The sequence below is a fragment of the Salmo trutta genome, chromosome 8 (assembly GCF_901001165.1).
Source record: "Salmo trutta chromosome 8, fSalTru1.1, whole genome shotgun sequence".
Taxonomy (NCBI): Eukaryota; Metazoa; Chordata; class Actinopteri; order Salmoniformes; family Salmonidae; genus Salmo; species Salmo trutta.
The window spans coordinates 25,339,733-25,355,233 of record NC_042964.1 but is presented as its reverse complement, the minus strand read 5'-3'; the positions used below and the strand labels follow the sequence as shown (position 1 = coordinate 25,355,233).

Below are 15,501 nucleotides of genomic sequence, written 5' to 3'. Positions count from 1 at the left end.
ACCACACAGCCATTTGTCAAGCATGCATATATGTCACAAAACCCAAAACACAGCTAAATGCAGCACTAACCTTTGATGATCTTCATCAGATGACACTCCTAGGACATTATGTTATATAATACATGCATGTTTTGTTCAATCAAGTTCATATTTATATAAAAAAAAACAGCTTTTTACATTAGCATGTGATGTTCAGAACTAGCATTCCCACCGAAAACTTCCGGTGAATTTACTAAATTACTCATGATAAACGTTGACAAAATACATAACAATTATTTTAAGAATTATAGATACAGAACTCCTTTATGCAATCGCTATGTCAGATTTTAAAATAGCTTTTCGGCGAAAGCACATTTTGCAATATTCTAAGTACATAGCTCAGCCATCACGGCTCGCTAATTTGACACCCGCCAAGTTTGGGGCAATCTAAACTCAGAATTACTAATAGAAAAATTTGATTACCTTTGCTGTTCTTCGTCAGAATGCACTCCCAGGACTGCTACTTCCACAACAAATGTTGTTTTTGTTCCAAATAATCCATAGTTATGTGCAAATACCCCCATTTTGTTCGTGCATTCAGGTCACTATCCAAAGGGTAACGTGCGAGCGCATTTCGAGACAAAAAAAATCAAAATGTTCCATTATGGTATTTTTCTCGTAAAATAGTGATAATATTCCAACCGAACAATACTGTATTCATTCAAAGAGGAAAAGAAAAAATTGCGAGGTCTCGTGAACGCGCATTTCCATTCCCTTTGTCCTCAGGCAGACCACTGACAAACTGAGTTACTATACTTTGCCCAGAGACAGGAGACGCCCCAATCCGCTTTCTGGCGGCTTTAGAGAGCCAATGAAAGCCTTAGAAAGTGCAACATAACCCCACGGATACTGTAGTTTCGATAGACAAGCAAAAGGAGAACTACAAAATCGCAGACAGGCCACTTCCTACTTGGAATCTTCTCAGGTTTTTGCCTGCCATATGAGTTCTGTTATACTCACAGACACCATTCAAACAGTTTTAGAAACTTTAGAGTGTTTGCTATCCAAATCTACTAATAATATGCATATTCTCGTTTCTGGGCAAGAGTAGTAACCAGTTTAAATCGGGTACGTTTTTTATCCGGCCGTGAAAATACTGCCCCCTAGGCCAGACAGGTTAAAATACATTTTTTCCCAAATATCACCATGTATCCACGAGAGGAAACAACGTGCTGGACCATCTATATACAAACATCTGTGATGGATACAAAGCCATTCCCGCCCCCACTTCAGCCAATCAGGTCTCTCAGTTCCTACTCCCTGCCCATAGCAGCAACTCAAGAGAGCTAACAGAATATTGAGGCGCTGGACAGAAGAGGCAGACTCAATACTGGAGGACCTTTTTGAGAATACTGATTGGAATTCAAAGCTGTTAGGTGCCAACCGAAGCCTCACGCCCAGACAGGCTTAACACATTCTATGCTCGCTTCGAGGCAGACAATACTGAGTCATCCAGGAAGACTCCCGCTGCTCCGGACGACTAGGTGCTTTCGCTCTCCAAGGCTGACTCTCAAACTCTCAAAGGAGACCAAAGCCGCCGGCCCAGATGGCATTCCTGGTCATTGTTCTACCATTCATTCACCGCCATTACCTCATGTTTCAGTATGATAATGCACGGCCCCATGTCGCAAGGATCCACATCAATCTACACAAAATACCCCATAATGACAAAACAAAAACAGGTTTAGACATTTTTGCTAATTTATATATTTTTTTTTATGTAATTACATAGGTATTCAGACTACTCAGTACTTTGAAGCACCTTTAGCAGCGACGAGTTCAATCTTGGTTTCATCAGACCAGAGAATCTTGTTTATCATGGTCTGAGAGTCTTTAGGTGCCTTTTGGGGAACTCCAAGCGGACTCTCGTGCCTTTTACTGAGTAGTTGCTTCTGTCTGGCAAACTCTACCATAAATGCCTGATTGGTGGAGTGCTGCAGAGATGGTTGTCCTTCTGGAACGTTCTCCCATCTTCACAGAGGAACTCTAGAGCTCTGTCAGAGTGACCACCGGGTTCTTGGTCACCTCCCTGACCAAGGCCCTTCTCGCCTGATTGCTCTGTTTGGCCGGGCGGTCCGGCTCTAGAAAGAGTTTGTGGTTCCAAACTGGGGATCTTCAATGCTACAGAAATGTTTTGCTACCCATCCCCAGATCTGTGCCTCTGTAACGGGCGTCGTAAGGATTGGACCAAGGTGCAGCGGGAACGTGTATACTCATCTTCTTTAATTAATTAAAAGAAGGAAAAACAAACAAATCACGTATACAAAACAACGAACGACACTAACAGTCCTGTCAGGTGCACAGACACAAAACAGGAGACAACTACCCACAAATCCCATTACAAAAACACCCCTATACATAGGACCTTCAATCAGAGGCAACGAGGAACAGCTGCCTCCAATTGAAGGTCAATCCAATGAACTAAACATAGAAATAGATAGACTAGACTGAACATAGAAGTACACTAACATAGAACATAGACCAAAAAAAAACGGAACACATAAAACAAACACCCCTCTTACATAAGTACATATCCCAACAAACCCCGAACCCCATAAAACAAACACCCCCCTGCCACGTCCTGACCAAACTACAATAACAAATAACCCCTTTACTGGTCAGGACGTGCCAGCTTCGACACAATCATGTCTCTGAGCTCTACGGACAATTCCTTCGACCTCATGGCTTGGTTTTTGCTCTGACATGGACCGTCAACTGTGGGACCTTTTTATATAGACAAGTGTGTGCCTTTCCAAATCATGTTCAATCAATTGAATTGACCACAGGTGGACTCCAATCAAGTTGTAGAAACATCTCATGGATGATCACTGGAAACAGGATGCACCTAAACTCAATTTTGAGTCTCATAGCAAAGGGTCTGAATATGTATGTAAATAAGGTCTTTCTGTTTTTAATCTTTAATAAATTTGCAAAAATTACAAAAACTATTTTCGCTTTGTCATTATGGGGTATTGTGTGTATATTGCTGAGGATTTTTTTAAATGTAATCTATTAGAATAAGGCTGTAACATGTGTGTGTATTGATAGGAGCCTCCACTGCTCAGAGGAAGGGGAGGACCATCCTACTCAGTGAAATTTCATAAAAATAGTAACAATATTTATCCTAAGATAAAACTGTATTAAATATATTCCTGTCACCAAATAATGTATTTAAATACACTGTTTTGCAATGAAGGTCTACAGAAACTTCAACAGCACTGTCTGGGATAGCACCATGGTGTAGCCGGAGGACAGCTAGCGTCCGTCCTCCTCTGGCCACATTGACTTAAATACAAAACTTAGGAGGCTGGTAGGCCTCACCCCCTTCTATAGACATACTTGGTCATTGTAACCATGACATCCTCCAACCAATCAACTTTTGCAGTATGAACTGACATGTTGTCCATCGATCATAGAATTAGGATCAGAGTATGAACCTAGTGAGTTGTATTGGGATTGTGCCACAGAGCATTATGGGGGTTCTATGTGTTGAGAATCTTGGTGACATTGTTGGATAGAGATTAAGAGTGTGTAACCTTTATTTAACTAGGCAAGTTAGTTAAGAACAAATTCTTATTTTCAATGGGTTAACTGCCTGTTCAGGGGCAGAACGACAGATTTGTACATTGTTGAGATGCAGGGGTCTAAGGCACTGCATCTCAGTGCTAGAGGCATCACTACAGACACCCTGGTTCGAATCCAGGCTGTATCACAACCGGCCGTAATTGGGAGTCCCATAGGGCGCTGTACAATTTGCCCAGGGTCATCCTTGTTTGGCTGGTGTAGGCAGTCATTAAAAATGTGTTCTTAACTGACTTGCCTAGTTAAATAACGGTAAAGTGATAGTTGAGCATTATTTTAAAATATATTATTCAATTCAAATGATTTTTTTCAATTTACAGTAGACGGAGGAAGTGATATTATAACATGTATTGGTTTTATAACTTAATTTGTGTCCAGTTAAGGAACATTTAAATAAATTGAACCGTTAACTTTAGTAGCTAACGTTAGCTAGCTACCAGCGCGAGTGTGCTGTTTTCTCGGCCAGAATGGTAGCTCGGCTGACGAAAATGTTGTGCATTTTTTGTTGAAGAACCCCTTTCATTCTCTGGGGTACACGGTGCGAATTAAAAGTGAGGGTCGACCTCTGTATAAGATCAGTTTCATGAAGAAGGATGAAAAGGTGCGTGCGTTCAATACCAACTGGTATCAAAAGTATAGCTGGTTAACAGGAGCCTTTCATCAAGCAGCCTGTATTGCTAGCCATAGCCTGTTTTTTGAAAGTCTGAGCCTTGCTCGAAAGATTGGTACAGTGACCCGAAGACCATCGATTGTTCAGCAGGCAGCATATATAATTGTCCATATCGGATTCAAGCTACTGGGAAAAATCTGCATCGATCATGACGAAGGTCTGCGTATTCAAACTGGGCGACACCGCGAGAAAGTTAGAAGAAACAGGGATGCGGCTTATCAACGCCACTGCGTTTTTGGGCATGCAATAATTAGCTTTTAGAGGACACTACGAGATGGAAAGTCCCGCCGACAAGGTTAACTACAATGAGCTCGCAGGGGTAATTGCACGTAACAATGCTTTACTTGCTGAACATATCGAACTTTCGAATGTCTTTTCTGGGATGTCGAAATCAATTCCGAATGATTTGATAGCCTCCATCGCATCCATTAAAATATTACAGGTTGACGCAGCTCATGTAGGCTTTCCACTTTCCTCCGGTTTTTATTTAGCAAAGATGAAAACACATCACTCCGGACAGACAAGCAAAAAGTAATGATCTAAATGTTGCAGCAGTCTAGGCTACACCATAACATTAGAGATCTGAAATGCTGTTTGGGATAAAAAACGAGAATGTTTCAGTCTGATCAATGGCAAGCTACTAATAAGAGCAGATGCATACAGCCTACGTGCGCTGTCCATTTGGCCAGGGTAAACTAATAGGTAACTTTATGTATTTATAGTCCATTTGTGTGTCAGGAGAAAATGTGATCAAATTTGGTTTATATTCAACATTGAGCTGTGTCAAGTGTCAGTGTGCAGCGGTTAGGACGGAGTCAGGCGCAGGACACATAACTGAGTAAAAGACGTACTTCACTCGAAAAGAAACAATGATTTCCACGCAAGGAAAAACACACCAGCTCACAGAAGTCTTGAACACTAAACAAAGAATAAACACGCACAAAACCATGTGGGAACCAGAGGGTTAAATAGGGAATAAATTATAACGTAATGGGAACCAGGTGTGTACAATCAAGACAGAACAACATAGAAAAAGAAACGTAGATCGGTGGCAGCTAGAAAGCCGGTGACGTCGACCGCCGAACGCTGCCCGAACAAGGAGAGGCACCAACTTCGGCAGAAGTCGTGACAGGCTGGTTAGGCTGCCAATACGTTTTCAAATAAAAAATGATTAACTGGAATGAATCAATCAACATAATGGTGATGACTGATGTGAGTAAATGTTTTATAAGGCCTACAGTTGCATAGAACTGCATGATGTAAACATAAAGCAAGCTCAGCCCTGTGAGTTCTATTGTCTATCAGTTGTTGTCTGGGTAGAGGAAATCACCTTCCTAATCTAGTATAAATATAATTCAAATGAACAAGTGTAAGGTTGATGCAGTTTGACAGGGTTTTCATCTGCCCAGGGCCAGAAGTTTTTTTCTTCTTCAGTTTTTAAAAACATGGGACTTGATTAGGAAAAACTGGTCCCATCATAACCTTTATAAAAACGTTTTACAACGGATTAATCACTGTCATACCTTATAGGGTCCAGAGTTTTCCTGGGTAGGTTAACAGATTGGGCCCAAGGGGGTAAAAATTGCCCCGCTCTGGGACCTATGGTGCCACCAGTCTGCTTGCAGTTGTCTGTTATGGTCAGGTATGTGGATGATCAGGGCTTTATTCAGGAATGTTTCTTGGGCTACTTTGATGTGTCAAGTGGGCGAGATGCCAACTCTGTGTTTAACTTCCCGTAGAAGCTTCTTCAAACCTACGATGGCGCAGCTGTAATGGAATGTATCTGCTATTTGTATTTCCAGCAAAGTCCCCTCCTGTTCCCTGATTTTAAGAGGTGATGACCAGTCTGCTCTACTACCATTGACAACTCTGTCCTGACATGAACTGAAGCCATGTCTCATGTGCCCGCTCATCCACTTTCACATTGAATGTTTCCTCTCCAAGCACTGTGTACCCCTTTCAATTTTCTCTCATTACTCTATGTAGAGTCAATCACATACACAATCACATTATTACACATCAATGATTTTGCTCCTTGCTTGGACTAACTCATTCTAAGCTCTTTGGTCTAACTGTGTTGTGTTATTGTTTTTTTTTGTCTTCCCAGACATCCTGTCCTGCACTGAAGTCAAGCCTCTGAACACCTCAACTCATGCCTCATACACTCATTCAATCACTGCTTTGATCCCTTCCAAACACTGTAAGTAACCCTCTTATTCCCATTCCCCATAATATTGTACTATAAATGTCTTTTATTAAGTGCTTTAGGTTACAATAATTACTCTTTTGACGATTTTTGAAACACACTGACGTCTCCGTGCGTTCAGCACATATATATATATATATATACATACATACATACATACATACATACACACACACACACACACACACACACACACACACACACACACACACAAGTCAAAAGTTTGGACACACCTACTCATTCAAGAGTCAAAATATATTTTGTATTTGAGGTTCTTCAAATAGCCTCCCTTTGCATTGATGACAGCTCAAATAAGCAAAGAGAAATGACAGTCCATCAATACTTTAAGACATGAAGGTCAGTCAATCTGGAAAATGTTACGAATTTTGAACGTTTCTTCAAGTGCAGTCGCAAAAACCATGAAGCGTCATGATGAAACTGGCTTTTCAAGTGCAGTCAAACAACATGATGAAACTGGCTCTCATGAGGACCGCCACAGGAAAGGAAGACCCAGAGTTACATCTGTTGCAGGGGATTTCATTAGAGTTAACTGCACCTCAGAAATTGCAGCCCAAATAAATGCTTCAGAGTTCAAGTAACAGACACATCTCAACATCAACTGTTCAGAGGAGACTGCGTGAATCAGGCCTTCATGGTCGAATTGCTGCAATGAAACCACTACTAAAGGGTAAAAATAATAAGAAGAGACTTGCTTGGGCCAAGAAACATGAGCAATGAACATTACACCGGTGGATATCTGTCCTTTGATGAGTCCAAATTTGTGTCTTTGTGACGCGAAGTCTTTGTGACAGATGATCTCCGCATGTGTGCTTCCCACCGTGAAGCATGGAGGAGGAGGTGTGATGGTGTGGGGGTACTTTGCTGGTGACACTGTCTGTGATTTTTATTTAGAATTCAAGGCCCGCTTAACCAGCATGGCTACCACCGCATTCTTCAGCGATACACAATCTCATCTAGTTTGCGCTTAGTGGGACTATCATGTGTTTTTCAACAGGACAATGACCCAAAACACACTTCCATGCTTTGTAAGGGCTATTTTACCAAGAAAGAGAGTGATGGAGGGCTGCATCAGATAACCTTGTCTCCACAATCACCTGACCTCAACCTAATTGAGATGGTTTGGGAAGAGTGGGACCGCAGAGTGAAGGAAAAGCAGCCAATTAGTGCTCAGTGTATGTGGGAACTTGTTTTCAGACTGTTGGAAAAGCATTCCAGGTGAAGCTGGTTTAGAGAATGCCAAGAGTGTGCAAAGCTGTCATCAAGGCAAAGGGTGGCTACTTTCTTAAATATATTTTGATTTGATTTATTATTTCATGTGTTATTTCATAGTTTTGATGTCTTCACTATTATTCTACAATGTAGAACATAGTAAAAATCAAGAAAAACCTCAGTGCTGTGGGCACCTTCAAGATGAGACACATGCTTGATGTCCCTGTACGCGTAAGCATAGGACTACACTCAGGTGAGAGAGTGGGGGGACATACCTTACCTCACCTATCTGTGTCTATCCAATAGGTCCGTTTGTAGCAGGGGTAGTAGAACTGACTATGCCCAGGTACCGTTCATTCGGTAACCGTCACCACTGCCTCTCGTATGGAGTCTACTGGGATGCGTAAATTACATATGCATGTATAATAGATATGGAATGTAGTCTATGCACTGTTGCTTAAAAGTGAAGGACTTGTCGTGGGTACATGATTGACTGAGCCAGGAAGCTTCTTTGTGTATAAATTAGAGTTTTGAGTGTCATTCCGCCTGTATTTGCAGCGTCCAGATCCACATCCATAACAGCACAGTTAAAATCCTCCTGGATCTCAAGGCAGGATACAAGGTGCAACTGAGGCGGGACAGACCTCAAGGTAAAAGTCACATGTAGGACCGACTACTTGGTACCACCATCATGTTACATACAGTAAGCTCAAGAATACTTCAAACTCCCTACAACACCCTAAAACTTAATAGAACTGTCTAGAACTCTCTAGAACTCACCTAGATCTCCCTACTAAACTCTTTCTCTCTCGTCTTTCCCTGCCCTCTGTCTTTCTGTCCTCTCCCCCTCTCCTCCTCACAGGGAAAAGGAGGAACAGAGGAGACCTACTGGCTTATAGGGAAGGGCAACTTTGAGAAACCTCTCCCCATCCCTCCCAAATTCAAGAAAGGGTAAGGAACGCCCTCCTTCCTTCCCTCCCCTGTCTCTCCTCCATTGTCTGTGTGTCTTTCCTTGTTGATCCTGCCTCTGTGTCCGGTTCGTTTTCCATAGGCAAATGGCTCACGGTCTGCAGATGGAGGAGATGGCGAGATAGAAGATGAAAAAAGCTGATAAATTGCAACAGCTTGCAAAGAAAAATAACTGCATTTACATAAGGTAATGTTATGCATGAAAAATGTATAACATGACTTGTTTGGCTATGTTTTTACTTACTGTAGTTTAGGACTTGGGGCTAGTTGTGATCCTTATAAAACGTTTTTGTTTGGCGTCACCCCATTGCCATTTATATTAATTTGTTGGTCACTGATGACTCGGTTCTTCTACTAACCTAGCCCACTTGGTTTCCTCTATTGTAATCGCTCCTCTTTCACCCCAGCTGCCAAACTAACCCTGATTCAGATGACCATCCTACCCATGCTAGATTACGGAGACATCATTTATTCATCGGCAGGTAAGGGTGCTCTCGAGCGGCTAGATGTTCTTTACCATTTTGCCATCAGATTTGCCACCGATGCTCCTTATAGGACACATCACTGCACTCGATACTCTTCTGTAAACTGGTCATCTCTGTATACCCGTCGCAAGACCAACTGGTTGATGCTTATTTATAAAACCCTCTTAGCCTCACTCCCCCCTATCTGAGATATCTACTGCAGCCCTCATCCTCCACATACAACACCTGTTCTGCCTGTCACATTCTGTTAAAGGTCCCCAAAGCACACACATCCCTGGGTCGCTCGTCTTTTCAGTTCGCTGCAGCTAGCGACTGGAATGAGCTGCAACAAACACTCAAACTGGAGTTTTATCTCAGCTTTATCTCTTCATTCAAAGACTCAATCATGGACGCTCTTACTGACAGTTGTGGATGCTTTGCGTGATGTATTGTTGTCTCTACCTTGCCCTTTGTGCTGTTGTCCTATATTTTTTTAATTGTCCCTGCAGGAGGCCTTTTGGTAGGCCGTCATTGTAAATAAGAATTTGTTCTTAACTGACTTGCCTATTTAAATAAAAATATGAAGTAGGGCCCGGGACAACACCAGTATTGCGGTACTCGTTAGTATCATGGCAAGGAAACAAAACAAAAAGCGCATTTAATTCTTTAGTAAAACAGCCCCAATGTTGGAAACAAACATCATTAAGTTGTCATCCCGAGTCACATTTTATTTATTTTCCAAGCTATAGCAAACAATATTTTACATAGAACAGGTTTTTAAAGGACAAAAGAGTTAGATCTGCTTCGTGTTCATTTTTGCCATGGAAAAAATATTGCGATACTGGTATCGTCCAGGCCCTAATATGAAGCACGTACTATAGTTTCTTATCGCATTTTATATCAGCTGCCAATAATGCACCCTACTGTATGTGTGGAATCCTACATATGTTGTTTGTACTGTACAGTCGTAAAAAGTTTTGAGAATTACACAAATTTTAATTTTCACAAAGTCTGCTACCTCAGTGTCTTTAGATATTTTTGTCAGTTGTTACTATGGAATACTGAAGTATAATTACAAGCATTTCATAAGTGTCAAAGGCTTTTATTGACAATTACATGAAGTTGATGCAAAGAGTCAATATTTGCCGTGTTGACCCTTTTTCAAGACCTCTGCAATCCACCCTGGCATGCTGTCAATTAACTTCTGGGCCACATCCTGACTGATGGCAGCCCATTCTTGCATAATCAATGTTTGGAGTTTGTCAGAATATGTGGGTTTTTGTTTGTCCACCCGCCTCTTGAGGATTGACCACAAGTTCTCAATGGGATTAAGGTCTGGGGAGTTTCCTGGCCATGGACCCAAAATATCGGTGTTTTGTTCCCCGAGCCACTTAGTTATCACTTTTGCCTTATGGCAAGGTGCTCCATCATGCTGGAAAAGGCATTGTTCGTCACCAAACTGTTCCTGGATGGTTGGGAGAAGTTGCTCTCGGAGGATGTGTTGGTACCATTCTTTATTCATGGCTGTGAGTGAGCCCACTCCCTTGGCTGAGAAGCAACCCCACACATGAATGGTCTCAGGATGCTTTACTGTTGGCATGACACAGGACTGATGGTAGCGCTCACCTTGTCTTCTCTGGACAAGCTTTTTTCCGGATGCCCCAAACAATCGGAAAGGGGATTCATCAGAGAAAATGACTTTACCCCAGTCCTCAGCAGTCCAATCCCTGTACCTTTTGCAGAATATCAGTCTGTCCCTGATGTTTTTCCTGGAGAGAAGTGCCTTCTTTGCTGCCCTTCTTGACACCAAAGTCTTCGCATCCTCAAAGTCTTCGCCTCACTGTGCATGCAGATAGATGCGCTCACACCTGCCTGCTGCCATTCCTGAGCAAGCTCTGTACTGGTGGTGCCCCGATCCCGCAGCTGAATCAACTTTAGGAGATGGTCCTGGCGCTTGCTGGACTTTCTTGGGCGCCCTGAAGCCTTCTCCATAACAATTGAACCGCTCTCCTTGAAGTTCTTGATGATCCGATAAATGGTTGATTTAGGTGCAATCTTACTGGCAGCAATATCCTTGCCTGTGAAGAAGCCCTTTTTGTGCAAAGCAATGATGAGGGCATGTGTTTCCTTGCAGGTAACCATGGTTGACAGATGAAGAACAATGATTCCAAGCACAACCCTCCTTTTGAAGCTTCCAGTCTGTTATTCAAATTCAATCAGCATTACAGAGTGATCTCCAGCCTTGTCCTCGTCAACACTCACACCTGTGTTAACGAGAGAATCACTGACATGATGTCAGCTGGTCCTTTTGTGGCAGGGCTGAAATGCAGAGGAAATGTTTTTTGGGGATTCAGTTCATTTGCATGACAAAGAGGGACTTTGCAATTAATTGCAATTCATCTGATCACTCTTCATAACATTCTGGAGTATATGCAAATTGCCATCATACAAACTGAGGCAGCAGACTTTGTGAAAATTAATATTTGTGTCATTCTCAAAACTTTTGGCCACGACTGTACAGGGGGCACCAGTACCGAGTCAGTGTGCGGGTGTACAGGCTAGTTGAGGTAATCTGTACATGTAGGTGGGGGTGAAGTGACTATGCATAGGTAACAAACAAACAGCGAGTAGCAGCAGTGTAGGGGGCGGGGGGTAAATGTAAATTGTCCGGTGGCAATTTTTATGAATTGTTCAGCAGTCTAATGACTTGGGGGTAGAAGCTGTTGTGGAGCCTTTTGGTCCTAGACTTGGCGTTCTGGTACTGCTTGCCGTGCAGTAGCAGAGAAAAGTCTATAACCTGGGTGACTGGAGTCTCTGACAATTTTATGGGCTTTTCTTTGACACCGCCTATTATATAGGTCCTGGATGGCAGGAAGCTTGGCCCCAGTGATGTACTGGGCCGTTCGCACTACCCTCTGTAGCGCCTTATGGTCAGATGCCGAGCAGTTGCCACAACAGGCGGTGATGCAACCGGTCAGGATGCTCTCGATGGTGCAGCTGTAGAACCTTTTGAGGATATGGGGGCCCATGCCAAATCTTTTCAGTGTCCTGAGGGGGAAAAGGTTTTGTCATGCCCTCTTCACGACTGTCTTGGTATGTTTGGACCATGATAGTTCGTTGGTGATGTGGACACCAAGGAACTTGAAACTCTCGAACTGCTCCACTACAGCCCCGTCAATGTTAATGGGGGCCTGTTCGGCCCGCCTTTTCCTGTAGTCCACGATCAGCTCCTTTGTCTTGCTGCCAATACCATGTCTCTTCAGCAGAGTTGATTCTCCCTGGTAGTTCATTGATTCATTGTCATGGATTGACCATTGTGTCCACTCCCCTGGTTGGGGAAGGATGAAGACAAGGATGGAAATTAAGCTACCCCACTAGCCCGAGGCTAGTAGAAAATTGTCTTTTCAAATATCGCAGGGCACAGATTTAGGACACGGACTTGTAAAACTTGTGGTCTATTAGCCCGACTGAGCAGTGCCCAAAATGCTTAACTTCTTATGGGCAGTTGGGATGGTAGCATCCCACCTGGCCAACATCTGGTGAAATTGCAGAGCGCGAATTTCAAATGACAGAAATATAAATATTCTTCTTGTTTATCCAGCCTCTGTGTCAGATTTCAAAAAGGCTTTACGGCGAAAGCACACCATGCGATTATCTGAGGACCGCGCCCCGCATACAAAAACATAAAAACATTTTTCAACCAGGCAGGTGCGACACGAAAGTCAGAAATAGCGATATAATAAATGCCTTACCTTTGAAGATCTTCTTCTGTTGGCACTCCAAAAGGTCCCAGTTACATCACAAATTGTCCTTTTGTTCGATAAAGTCCTTTATATCCATAAAAACTAAATTTAGATGGCGCGCTTCATTCAATAATCCACCGGTTTCCCTCCTTCAAAATGCATACAAAATGAATCCCAAACATTACCAATAAACTTATCCAAACAAGTCAAACAATGCTTATAATCAAACCTCAGGTACCCTAATACGTAAATAAACTATAAAATTTAACATGGAGAATAGTATGTTCATTACCAGAGATAAATAACAAAGAACGCGTTTTCACCCACACACGGAAAAACTACAGCCAAAATGGGAGCCAGTTAGAAAAACTACAACTTCTAGCTCATTTTTCCAAAAACCAGCCTGAAACTTTCTAAAGACTGTTGACATCTAGTGGAAGCCCCAGGTACTGCAATCTGGGAGGACTTCGCCTCATAATAAACATGAAAGCCATCGGAAACAGTGGAAGGCTGAAAATTATTATTTTTTGGGATGGTTTGTCCTCGGGGTTTCGCCTGCCATATCAGTTCTGTTATACTCAGACATCATTTTAACAGTTTTAGAAACTTTAGAGTGTTTTCTATCCAAATCTACCAATCTTCATATCCTAGCTTCTGGGCCTGAGTAACAGGCAGTTGACTTTGGGCATGCTTTTCATCCGGATGTGAAAATAATACTGCCCCCTACTCAAGAGAGGTTAAGTTACATCCCTGAATGAAAACCAGCAGCAGTGTTGCTGCCAGTTAGACCTCCAGGCTTAGATTTGAATACCCCCTAGTAGAGCCATGTATTTCTAGAGTTATTTAGAAGTTGTAGAATGTTGAATCTTGTTCTAATTCTAGACATTCAGTTGCATAGCATTATTTATTATTTCAGGTCCTTCTACAAAACGTTCCAAGATGATGGGGCAGCAAAGCTAAAAGCACTCTTACTAGACTCTTATTGTGTTGGGAACATTTATATAAAACTCTCTCTTGTGTCTTTCAGGTCTGCCCAGGAGATCAACAAGGACTTCAAGCGGCTCCTCCAGAAGGCCGTGAAGAAGATCTCCACCATCAGAACAGTGGCTCAGATCACTATGGTGGACGATGACAACGTCATGATGCACCACGACCGACCTTTGACCCTAGCCAGAAAGACGGGCATTATGCAAAGGCTTATTTTGACTCCATTTTGAACCAATGGAACTTGGGTTTGACCAATGAGGGCCACCAATTGACTACTTTTTAAAAAACTGATTCTGTGTCCGTTTTGAGCCACATATCCTCACTATTTCTCCATGGTCAACTTTGAAAGGGAACAGCAGAGTGGGTCTAGTGACCAGCTTGTGTATGCAAGTTTTTGGTGACTTTTCAAAAAGGGAAAGTGTCTAGTCATGCATTGCACAAGCCCTGGAACTGTCTCGGGCATGGGGCAAAGTTGTGTGCTGTGCAGAGGTTACTGGAGCTTGTTTTAAATAAGAAGCACCTTGCAGGATGGTAGGATGATGAGTCACATTAGCCAGGGACTATTAATAGGACTCAGTTGGACTGTATTACTCAGCAAACCACGGATTGGATCTTTCAGGAGATGAACATTTTATTCAAAGCCTCATCCTCCTGCTTCCTTCTTTCTTCTCCTACTTCCCCCCTCATCCTCTCATTGTGCCCTAATGAAAGTCTGACACGATTGGACACAGGGAACATGACAAACTTTCAAAGGAAGCACACTTTGTCCGTCTGCAGACTGTCCGTCTGCTGGCTTACTGAAACGCAAGCTTTGCTTCTTTTTTTTATTGTGTGTTATAATGATGTTCTTTTATGTACACCTCAGTCTTCCAGGAAAACGCTCCTGGATTTTGAACAGCAGAGGTTTCCATTGGTGGGTAGCTACAGGTGTAAAGACCAAGTCCCCAAATAAGGGAAAAGTTGTACTGTAACTTGTTAGTATGGCTTGCATTAGATACTATTTTCATGGCTTCATAACAGACTAGTCACTGCTGGTCAATTTACTCACAATAATGCACTTTCATGACCCATATGTGGTGACTCAGACAAACAGTACATATGCCTACAGTATGGCCATATAGTTAAATGATTGTAACAGTCTTTCAATAAACATATTTCCCAATATCACAAATACTGTAGCTTTGGTATTCTGAATGGCATTCAAATTAGATACACAGAGGAGCAAGTAAAACCTAATTGCTTACATCAATTAAGAAAACTTGTATCTGTACTTAGAGTGCACATTCTACCTACTCCCATGATCGAATGATATCTGACTGTTATAATAAACCATTTTTCCTAGATCACAAATAATGTATCTTTGGTGTTCTGAATGGATCTCAAATTAGATAAATGATGGGGCAAATCAAACCTAAATCTCAATGAAAGGGTTATGAAAACTATATGTATCATTGGTTACAGGCAACCCCTGTACCTGTAGGCCTACTGTCTGTCCCTATGTACCAGTATATGTCTCAGGGTTTAATCAAACTACAGCACTCCCCCTGGTGGCATAGGGAGCAAAAGCAGCAGGTAACCCAGAATGCAACTGGGATTGGGATTATCTCATAG

At 42.3% G+C, this 15,501-nt stretch overlaps 2 long non-coding RNA genes across 3 annotated transcripts; both read left to right on the top strand.

Annotated features, from left to right (window-relative positions):
• The first annotated feature begins 6,402 nt into the window (after nucleotides 1-6,402).
• Nucleotides 6,403-9,141, top strand: LOC115198587 (uncharacterized). Of its 2 annotated transcripts, none has more exons than XR_003879256.1 (5): nucleotides 6,403-6,491; nucleotides 8,286-8,377; nucleotides 8,590-8,678; nucleotides 8,779-8,883; nucleotides 9,104-9,141. It is a non-coding gene; the product is annotated as an uncharacterized LOC115198587 (long non-coding RNA). The 2 variants fall into 2 exon arrangements; XR_003879257.1 differs by lacking the exon at nucleotides 6,403-6,491 and adding an exon at nucleotides 7,887-7,980.
• Nucleotides 9,139-15,240, top strand: LOC115198588 (uncharacterized). The gene is made up of 2 exons (XR_003879258.1): nucleotides 9,139-9,178; nucleotides 13,931-15,240. It is a non-coding gene; the product is annotated as an uncharacterized LOC115198588 (long non-coding RNA).
• Nucleotides 15,241-15,501: the final 261 nt, after the last annotated feature.